Source organism: Rousettus aegyptiacus, unplaced genomic scaffold, assembly GCF_014176215.1.
Source record: "Rousettus aegyptiacus isolate mRouAeg1 unplaced genomic scaffold, mRouAeg1.p scaffold_m13_p_1, whole genome shotgun sequence".
Lineage (NCBI taxonomy): Eukaryota > Metazoa > Chordata > Mammalia > Chiroptera > Pteropodidae > Rousettus > Rousettus aegyptiacus.
In genome coordinates, this window is record NW_023416284.1 from 141,691,434 (window position 1) to 141,703,019 (window position 11,586).

The following is an 11,586-nucleotide window of genomic DNA, read 5'->3' on the forward strand; positions in this document are numbered from 1 at the left end:
ACTCTAATTTTGTTTTAAAATAGGAAAAGCTGTAGTATACAGTGAGGCAGCTTTTACAAGAAGCTCAAGGACTCCTGTCCTGATATTCGTGACCTTATGTAATTCTCCCTCCTGGGACTGGGCTGGACCTAGAAACTTGCTTCTGGGAATGGAATACAGAAAAAGGGATAAGATGTCACTTCCAAGATTAACTTGCAAAGAGGTAGTGGCTTCCATCTTGGATGTCTTTTCTTACCCACTCTGGCAGAAGTCAGATGTCATGCTGTGAGCTGCCTTACTGAGAGGTCTATGCAGCAAAAACTGAGGGAGGACTGAATCCTACCGATGACCACGACTGAGTTTGGAAACATCCTTTCCCAGCTGAGCCTTCAGATGAGACTGCATTCCCAGCCAGCAGCCTTGTGGGAGAAACTGAGCCAGAGGCTTCTGGCTAAGCCATGTCTGGCTTCCTGACCCACAGAAACTGTAAGATAATAGATGTTTATTGTTTTAATCTGCCAAGTTTTAGAGTAATAGATAACTAATATAGACACCAAGAAAGCCCTTGCAAATTGTGACCAGCCTCCTTTTGACATTTTCTGCTTTTACCCAGCTCTGCTTATAAAGTAAAATTCTGTCTTCCACATGCCTCCTTGAGCCTCTGCTGAAGGCTGGGACTGAGATAAGGCTGCATGTGAAGGCGGCAAATTACAGGACAATGATAACAGTTGGCCATTAAATTCCATTTTATTCTTAACATAATCTCATAATAACTTCACATGGCATATTAACAAACCCTAGGAAAGTGCCTGTTGTCTCTAATTTTAATCATTTGTCAAAACTTGGAGATTTTTCTGGAGCAAGCTCAGGGATGCTGTGCCCACTCCACCTAAAGAATGGAAGCGCATCTCCCAGCCTCCCACCAACTGAGGGTGTTACAGAAAATCTCTCCCTTAAGGACTCTTTCCTGGGAGCCCCCTGAAGTTCCCAGCTTCACTCCACCATTCACACAGGCAAATAAAATGTGATAATTCCAAATAATACCAGCAAAGAAAATTATATTAACTAATATCATTAAGAGTTTGTAATTCATATACAGCCACGCCACCCTTAACAAGCCCAAACCCGTCTGATCTTGGAAGCTAAGCAGGGTCGGGCCTGGTTAGTACTCGGATGGAAAGGGAGATCACCTAGGAAGACCAGGTGCTGTAGGCCTAAAAAATAAGGGATTGTAAACTGACAAGGTCCTTGAAATCTGTGAGGTCAACCGAGGCGGGGGTGTTGCCTCACCTAAAAAACAAACAAACAAACAAACAAACCCCACAAGTTTGTAATTCAAATGGAATTACTTTTGGATTAAACATCATCGTTTTTCCAGTATAAACTCAAGTTTATTTAGGTGAGCTAAAAAGGAGCTCTTATATCTAAATAAATAACACCCTCCCTGCTTATCTATGAAAAGCTAATAAATTTCTCCAGAACACTGTACAAGGTTGCTCCCTCAATCCCATAATAAATACATGCTAATCAAAAGAGACAGTCCCTATATAGCACTGCCACTGGCTGTTAGCAACAGGCTCTACACAGTAGGTCTTCTTGACCACAGCGACCATAGTGATATCAGGTTTTGCAAATACAGAGAACTCCTAAATATAAGGACCAAAAGAACATTTAAAGAATCTTGGAAAACATTCCTCCCTTCTCCCCACGGCCTCAACCATGAGGGGGACCAGTTCAACGGAGTCAATTCGAAAGAGGGAAGCCTAAGAGAACTCCCTTACCTCCAGCTTTTTGTTTTAATCTCTCCACAACACTGACCTACATAAAAATCAGTACACACGCCAACCTTTCATCATCAACAGTTCTTTTAAATAGGCCTCTTTTGGGGAACATAGATTTCAGGCCAAGCTCTCTGCTCTAGTACCACTGAATGCCAAGCAAAAATACCTAAATTAGAATTTGGCCCTAAAAACACTGACACTCCCTGTCACCATTTAAAATTTACCTTCAAAAATGGAACTTTATGGGAACCAATGGGAAAATATGCTTTTCCTGTAAACCTCTTCTTGACATATTTCATCTACGAATGAGGAAATCTAATTTCAATTTTAAGGTTTCCTTTGCCAAATTCGATAAAAGTTTAGGGCCATGCTTTTTAATCTGTGTCCTTTACATTTACACTAATAACTCTCATTTTCACCTTCTTGAGTATCATTTACCTTTTAAATCTCTTCTTGGTGAAAATCATACCTTATGTCCTAGGGTTAAAGCTTGGGAAGTATTTGAGATTATGTATATATTTAAACTTCACTTAAATATAAACAGATAGCACTTGCTTTGCTGAGAAACAATGAGAGCAAAAATCTCAATCCTATCGAAGCAACAGAGACTATACCTTCTCTGACACTCCACTGCATTGAGTCATCAGGAGCTTTTTAACGTTAGAAATTCATTTTTCCTTTTTTTGTTTGAATGCTGCACATAGGTGCTTTATGTTCTATTCAGCCTAGTGCTCAAGTATTTATGAAAACAAAACATTTGAAAAGTCAGCAATCCAAGATATCATCCCTGTACCAAAGACAAGGAGCACAAAAGGGCAAAGTGGGACAAAGGCAATGTCCTCTAAAATGCATTAATATTGCTAAGCTACCAAATGAACTGAAAAATATATATGAGGGTTGATGTAACATCTTTTTATGAAGAAAACAAAATTACACTATTTCCCCACACACCTTTGTATTTATCTTTTTATTCATCAGATTGCTGGTTGTGCTTTATATGCACTCTTTAAAACAAAAATTATTCTAGCTTTCATCAAAACGGTATTTTCCACAATGCGCAAAACTCGATAAGCTTACAGGAAAAAGCTTGTGGGAGAGTCACTGAATTTAAAGATTGCAGGATAAAAGGACTGTTATAGAAATTTCCTTATATCCTTACTCCTGACTTATAAGAAAAGTGAAACTGCATTCATTTGAAAGAAATATCCATGTAAATAATATCCATGTAACATTCATTACAAAGAATAATTAAAATATTAGGCAGAGTAATCAATTCTATACACCAACACTAAGATGTTGAATGTTTTCATGTTTGCATCTTATAAAATTATTGAACATTCATTATTAATTTTCCCTTAGAATCTCCCCCCAAATATGTCTATATTATACTGCCAAATCTTTTAAAGGTATAATTTTATTTTTTTAATATAATAATTCTGGACTCTAAATAAAAATGTTTTTAAAGTCTGTCCTTCACAGGAGGAAAAACTTATGAAATCCAAATAAAGTCTATAGTTTAACGGTATTACACCAAAGTTAGCTCCTTAGTTTGACAGAAGTACCACGGTTATGTAAGATCTTATTATTAGAAAAAGGAGGGTGAAGGTTATACAGAAACTCTCTGCACTATCTTGGTAAGTCTTCTGTAAATTTAAAATTACTTCAATAAAAGTTTTTCTTTAAGAAAATTATTCTTTGAATTTCAATTTAAGATAGGCAATTGGAGAAAAAAAAACTAACATTTTATTTGGAGTCTATTCATAAACATGCAATTAACAGAGAACATGTGTTCTCACTTGACTTCTGACATTAAGCTTATTTTATAGTTCTAGAGACCACACCAAGGCAAAAGGGTTATGGCTCCAACATGAGCACAACATATTTGTATTCTCACTCAGACCACGGCCTTTCAAAGTCTCTGCAAATCAACATCTATTTCCAATCTCAGAAAAGCAGAGGAAGCAGTTATTTCTGGAATAAAATTCTTCAAACCAGTAAAGCCTCTTAAAAAGCACATATTATGAAAAATCTGTATTCATGGACAAAGTAGAATATTGAACTGACCTGTCTATTTTCATTACCTACATGGAAATACTGCATACAGAACTAATATCTGTCTTGACTCATGAGAATTGTGAAGCTTTTGTGACCGGCAGACATGTTATGTAAATCCTTAATAAATAGTGAAATCCCATTATATCAAAGTATAATGATGTCTACATGTCTGCCCAATGAAGAACCCATTGTCAAGTCAAATCCAATATGGAAATTATTCTTCGTAGCACAAATCAAAAGAAACCCATAACCCACCTCTCCACTTCAGCACAGAAATAAACAAGAGAATGACTCAGATGCAAATGGAAAAATACATAACTGAGAAAATAGGCAGAAATGTTATATCCAATTAATTATGAATATACTTTACAGTAAATCAGAAGCAGCAACCCATGAGAGCAGTACACATGATAGAGGAAGAAGAAATCAAATCTTTTATTTGAGTAACTGCAGATATAATGAAAATCTTCTGCAATTAGTAAAAAGAGTTCTGATAACAGGAAATTTTGATTCTAACACAAATAAATGGGACAAGAACAGAATAAATAGCACAGAGAGAAGAGAATGTGGAAAATTTGAACAACTAACAAGGGAAATAGGAACCAGACCAGAAGAGAAACAGTTCCCATAGTGATTTGAGACAGAAAATTATGAGTCATCATTTCCTAGTCAGGAGGGGCCAGAAATGAATAGCTGAGTGCCCTGGCATACCATGTTTTTACTTAATATAACTGCACTTAAACCAATAGCATAATAAACTGTGTGCAATTCACATTCCACAGTATGGGTTCAATCATTCTCAATACATTCATTGTCTTAAACCTATGTTAAAGAAACTCTCCAGGTATTCAAGATCCTGCCTGGTTGCTGGACAGAGGGACCACACTGACCATGGCATTGTCTCTGTGCCTGGAATGGCCCAGAGGGCAAAGTGGTAATATGCTGACCTTTCATTTATCCTCCAAAGCAGACTGCTGCTCTACCAAGGCTTATTTCTGGGTGCTACAAACTAAACTTCGTTCATCTGGCTATGTTTTACATTTAAAATGAAGTAGTAATTGCCACCTGGCTCATAGGAACATAACGAAATGCCTGTTTTCAAAAAAACTTTTAAAATTTATCCATGGTAAGGACTGCTTGTTTATTATTATAGTTAATAACACTGAATATATGTTACGGATGTTATTTTGTATAAATATTTCAAAACTAAATAAAAGGACTGCTGAAAGTTCTAAAATAACATTTACATTTATAAATGTATTTACATATATGTGAATATATCTACCTATCTATCTCTCTATATATACATATACACACATATCAAACATTATATTAGCCTTTGTATTTGCTCTTCAAAAACCATTTTCCAGAAACATTTTCAATTTTGCTCCACAGTCCTTCAAAGAGGTAGCTAAAAGTGCTACATATTATCTTAGTTTTAAATACTCAAATATAAAAATTACAAAGCTCTTTGCAGTATCACACACTGACTCAATGAAAGACAAAATAAGGAACAACTTTCAAAACATTACAGTAATTCCACAGTTCATATAAATTTTATACTTTATCAAGATTTCAAAATAATTTAATATTAGTAAAAATAAATATTTTTAGATCCACTAAATAATAGATGTACTACATTTGTAAATTATAAAGTCCATTACACAGGTCCCTAAGAGTTTTGAGCATGCATTGAATAAAATGGACATTTGTATCATTTTCTTCTCACTTTCATGACTTGAGGTTAATTGTAAGCTTCTAGAAACAATCCAGGCTTTACTTGAACTAGCTTCAAATGAGAGGTCAGCAATGAAACAAGCAAGAGTTTTTAGCTAGAGGTCTGGTTTCAATAAACAAAAATAAAAACACTCAAATCTTTAATTCCTTGAAGCATTTTTTTTTTAAAACCAAATAATTTAGTAAAACCTTTTGGCCTGATTTCCTAAAAGAAATATAGGTGCTAAGAAAGTCAAACTGTAATAGAACTGGAGAGTATTTTAGTGAAATGCAAAATCATTAGACTATTCCAGACTAAAACTTGCACTTGCCCAAAATATCTCCGCATCTTCATAGTCCCAGGTAGAGCAGCCCTCACCAGAAGGAGGAAGTGGAAGAATCGAAGAGGTCCAAACAGTGGACCCTTGAACTTCCTGAGCTCTCTTCACTGTTCCTCAACAAATACTTGCTAAATGCCATCTAGGTGCTTGGCACTGGGCTACCAGGAAACAATGAGTTAAATGATATGGGAGACATTCCTCCTAGAGTTAACAACAAACCAAACATTTGATTTACCCTTCTAATCATGGCTAAAACAAGTTTGAGAAGGTGAAGCCAGCCCAGAGAGAAGGTTCAAATACATTTAGGAGATGGGGCAATTAAGGAGAGGAATATCCATCTCCTTAGATAATAACAATAACAATCAAAACCAGCTTCTACTTGGAGGGATCATTCTGTGTTAAAAAGTATTTCACATGCATTATTCCATTTACTTTTCATAGAGGGGCATGGGGGCGAGGGAATATAGGTGGGGATCAGTAGGCTTTATTATCCCAGTTATTCACATTAGAGAACTGAGGCTCAGTGAGCAAAGGGACTCACTCAAGCTGCCACAGCCTAGGCGATTAACCCTTCCATGAATGGTGTCCACTATGGTGAACCCAAAGGGGTTCATGTTGCCTCACTGCACTTAGAGGGGGTGCAGCTTAAGCCATTCCCAGGAAACCTCCCCAGGACCTGTACTTTCCTCCTTCAATGATCTGGAGAGTGTGAGAGTAGGCATTTTATTCCTTGGAGGTCCCACCTCGCCATCCTAGAGACCCAAGCAAAGCAGAAGAATCTCTTACAAATGTACTTTGTCAAAAAGAGACCAAGTAAAATTATTTCAAAATGTGATATTATTTTATAATAAAATAAAAATTTGAAAGAGAGAGGGAGCGAGGCAGCTAGCATATTAGCTCTCTTTCATTAAATATTTTCTTCAAGGAAAATTAACCAAATTAATCAGTCCAAAACCACTTCCCATATCTACCATCGCATACTGAAACTAGAACTTTCCTTTCTTCCACCGCCTCGTCCAAAACTGCAGCATTGGATGAGACTGGCAGGTAACTGAATAACCTTTGGGTTTTTTTCTTTTCTTCTCTTAAAACTGTCATGCTGCACACATCTCAGCAATGTGTCTGTCTTCTCTTTATTGAAAGCAGCTCTATGAAATCGAAATACAATGTAAAAGATGACCTCAAGCGAGACTCTGTGGTTTGGCTATAAAAGAGGCGGTGGTGGTGCTCTACGTGCAGTTCCTCCCCCGGCCCCCGGTTTCCGGCTCCCTGAGAGCTTTGCAGGACTGCAATGCAGTGAAGGGTCGCAGTACATGAAAGGAGGCGGGAGAGAGAGAGAGCGGGGTTGCAATTTCCTCGTGTGCATTGAGCCTGAGCATTTTCTATTTTGACTGAATATGAAGAATCGTGGCCTTGTTTTCAGGATTTAAGAAAAAGAAGACAGTTTAAAACCCAATGCCTGCTGCCTGCTATGGCAGTTCTAGTGGCAGGCTGTAATTTGTCCAAGATAGATAATGGAAACGCAGTTATGTTTGTATAATCCATGGGCTGTTGATCAGCTAGGTAAAGCCCAAAGATACTGGTAGCAGCAAATCTTTCTGTCTGGAAAAAAAATTTTTTCAACTCTGTAAACAACAACAAAAAAGAAATTCTCACAATTTTAATACGGAAAGCATTCCCATTTCGTTTCTTTATAGGTAATTCTGAAACAAAGGGAAGAGGTTAATGGAGGAAAAGAAAGAATCTGTGGGACAATAGGCATCTTTAATATCACATATGGCACATGAATGTGCTTTTCTCAAAAAGAGATATTTCCATTCATGTCCAAACATAACATCAGCCCGTAATTTGGAGGTAAATACCACAAATGACAGCTCAGAACAAATCACTCCTTTGATACTATGACTGCAACAATCAGAAACCTTTCTGGGAGGGAGGGGGGAGGAGCCAGGGGAGGTATTGTAATCAATGCAGGCAATAATTTTTTCCATTTTTTTCCTTGTTATTCTTCGCTTTTCTGGAAGAATCAAGTCCTCAATAAAACCTCACCCTTATCTGAAAGCATTCACAAGTTTTATACAGTAGTGAGAAATAACATACACAGATATAAAGGTAATAGGCTTCTTAAGAAACATGTAAAGCAAACTCTGAAAATTGCTTCTTTATTCACAGATATCAGTATTTACTTCTGAGTTTCCGTCTCTAGGCTGCATGTTTTACTCTGAGATGTAATCTTGCTTCATCTTTTCAATGTCAGTGTGTCAGTCTTCGATTGAATCAACAACAATGAACGTAGAGTTTATTTAGTAATAAACAGGAGGTACATGCACGGACTACAAAGCCACCATGTAAATACCTCTCAGAATACAGTAGCACTAAATTTCCATTTCAGCATATCTTGCAATCACACTACATAACACTGAAGAGACTGGAATGAAATGACATTTCAGACCAGGATTTCCCTGCATGGTTTCCATCCCGATCAGTGTCTACACTGTTTAAACGAAAAAAGAAAAACACATAAATCATGGGCTTTTTTCTCCTGCTTTAACATCTCTTACTGGTATTTCATTCTCTGTAACCTCAAGTGAGTTTCAAAAAGTATTTCAGCCATCAGTATCCAGCCACACAAATAGCCAACCATAATAGCTTTTAATCTTCTGATTCTTAGGGAGGAATACTTGCTACCTGGACTAACACAGTCCAATTTTACAAAGCTCCTCAAGGCACTGGGGTGCTTTGTCACAGGGTCATTGTTGGGATTCAAAGAAGCAGTCCTCATAAAGACCATTACACACCACTTCACACATACGAGCACTCATTAAACCATGATATTTTCAGTACCATATCATAATTAGTGATTTTCTAGTTGTTTCTTTCAGACTGAAATTTCTAATTTGATGGTTATATGACACACCCAGAGAAGGACTGCAACGAAGGAAATTGTATCATTTTTAGGGGACCTGCATTCAAATTTTGGGCTTACCACTTAAGGGTGGGATCTTGGGTAAGTTATTTTAATTAACTCACTGAGCTTCAGTTTACCTATCTGTACAATGGAGACGACAATACTTAGTTCATAGGTTTGGTCAGGACTCCACACCCCAAGAGGCGGTATGGCAGACAGGTATAGAACAAGGAAACTAGGTACAAATGCCAGTGCTGCCAATTACTGTGTAACCTTGAGCATTCTTTTTCTCTCTCCATATCAGTTTCTTTATCTGTAAAATGGGAGTAATGACGGTGAATATGCTTAATATGGCTGTTGTGAGGGCTGAATGTGTTATAAACACCTTCCAGAAAAGTGTCTGAAAAGCAGCAAGTGTTAGTAGTTGTGATGATAGTTGCCATGTTTTCATTTAGTAAGAGATATTTATTGAGCAACTACTGTGTATCTGTCGCTGTACAAGACACTGAAGATACAAAAACAGACACGATCCCTATATTCATGAAATTTAAAGTCTGATGGGGAGAAAAACATTTACCCGATAATCACATAACGTATACTTATAAACTGATACACGTGCTTTGAAGAAAGGGAACGATTTTATAAAAGCGTAGTTGAACAGTGGAGCTGAGAGCTGAAAGATGAGAAGTTCATTAGGCAAAGAGGTCTAAGGAGATGGACGCAGGGAAAATGAGCTATATGTGCAACAGCCTTGTAGGGAGGAAGCATGTTGCACCAGAGGAAATGACTGGACACTGTAGAAAGGGGAGTATGGTAGGAGCTGAGTTTGGCGATGTATGCAAGCGCCACACCATGCAAGGCCTGTGTACCAGGGTGAGAACTTGGGATTTTATCCTAAGAGATTAGGAAACTTAGCAGGAATTTAAGCCTTGGAAGGCAAGGAGTGTTGGTAGTGACGTAATAAGATTTGCATCTTGAGAAGATCTTCCTGACTGACATGATTTGGATATAGCATAAATATATTCAGGACACCAATTAGAAGGCTAAGATGGATGAGACCAGTGAAAAAATGTGAGTGAATTCAGTTTATGGTCTGACAAGAGTGCACTGTGACAGTTCCCTTGCCTTTGGCTATCACTGCCTTGCACATGTTTTTCATACCTAAACCCAGGGCAAAGCCAGAGACAGACATGTATTAACACACCACAGAGTAGGACCAGTTTCCATGCTCTAAACCTTTCTGCCCTAAAGATGGTCTGGGTCAGAAAAAAAAAAAAAAAAGGTGTAGAATGACAGCTGGAACAAGCACTCCTGAGGGAACGTTTACTTGCGCAGCCAAACCCTACTCCAGCCACAGGAGAGAGCCACCCTTATCTCCCAGAAGTTCTGGAAACCCAAGGAACTCTAGATATGGAACAAGACCACAGCGGCTTTCTGCTCCCATTACTACCTCTTTGCTACCTGGCAAAGGAAATCATCCTTGGATCACCTAAGATCCACTTCTTGGTCTACACCAGTGACCAGCTGAAGCAGCATGCATTCATCTTTTATGTCCTTCACTTTTCGCTAAAAACTCCACATAACATAGCTTGTGAACATTATCTGGTTGGTCTTCCCTTCATTCAGAATAGGTCAGATGTTGGTTTTGGCCCCCGTCATTGCCGACACATCCCGCAGAAAACTATTCCTAAGCCTGACTCTCTGTAATGAGGTACGTTTTCTTTTAAGCTGCCATTAACTGGTTTCGTCCATCTGTTTTACACTGACTTTTATAAATACACATTCTCACTCAGCAAGAATCAAACATTTACTAAGCAAGTACTACGTGTCATGCCTGTGTCAGGTGTGGAGGACCAGAGGGTAAGGGGCCCATCCCCAGTGTCTAGTGGGGAAGACAGACATAAACTGACTAATTACAACACGAGCTGGAAGTGCTATAATGAGGGCATGGATAAACCGTGGAACTCTAGATCTGGATATAATTTCTGTCTGGGGTGGTACATAAAAACTCCATAGAATTTGTTGCAAAGCACAATAAAATTAGATAGCCTTTAGCTTAACAACTTCCTTCTGGCATTTTGTTCTTATCCTTTAACTTCATTTCAATTGCCTAGAAGTTCCTGTACACTATTATTAATGGAAGTGTTTCTCCTCATTATCCAGCAACTTTGTCACACAGATGATTCTGTTCTGAAAGATGTTTGAGAACTTCTTTAGTCGATAAAAAAATTAACTTTTTAGACTACAGCAACTACTTACCACTGGGCACAGCTCTCAAGGATTCTGATTACTTGGGAGCATCTGTTTTACACGTGTATGCAGTATAGCCTCGCAAATAACTATTTAAAGAGCAAAATTTTATTACAGTTAAGGGATTAAAGAACGATAATCTTCATAATTATGCTACTAAAACAATCAAATGTCAATTTGGGGGGGCTCCCAAAGAATAGAAATGTCACCAAAAAATAATCTTTGGGACCTAGGGCCAACATTATAGGAAGCAGAAGAGGCAGCCATCTGCATAAGATGACTTGAGGATTGTTGGAAAACTATTTGCTCAAAAAATATATTCTTCGATGAGAGGTTACTTAGCGGGAATGTGTCTTAGATTCTCTGAGAGAGAAATGAACCAAATTTAAGAACACAAGAATGGGGACTGGTGCCATAAACAGATTGGTGACTCATACCCTGAGTTCTTTAGAAACATGTCTTTCTTTTATCCTATTACTTTTCATAACCTAAAGAACAGAATCCGATGCTTTACCCGAGCATTCAAGGCCCTCTATGATGTAGTACCAACTTATAT

At 37.9% G+C, this 11,586-nt stretch overlaps 1 pseudogene; it reads left to right on the forward strand.

Moving 5' to 3' along the window:
* The first annotated feature begins 1,070 nt into the window (after window positions 1-1,070).
* On the forward strand, window positions 1,071-1,194 carry LOC118605331 (annotated as a pseudogene).
* The last annotated feature ends 10,392 nt before the right edge of the window (window positions 1,195-11,586 follow it).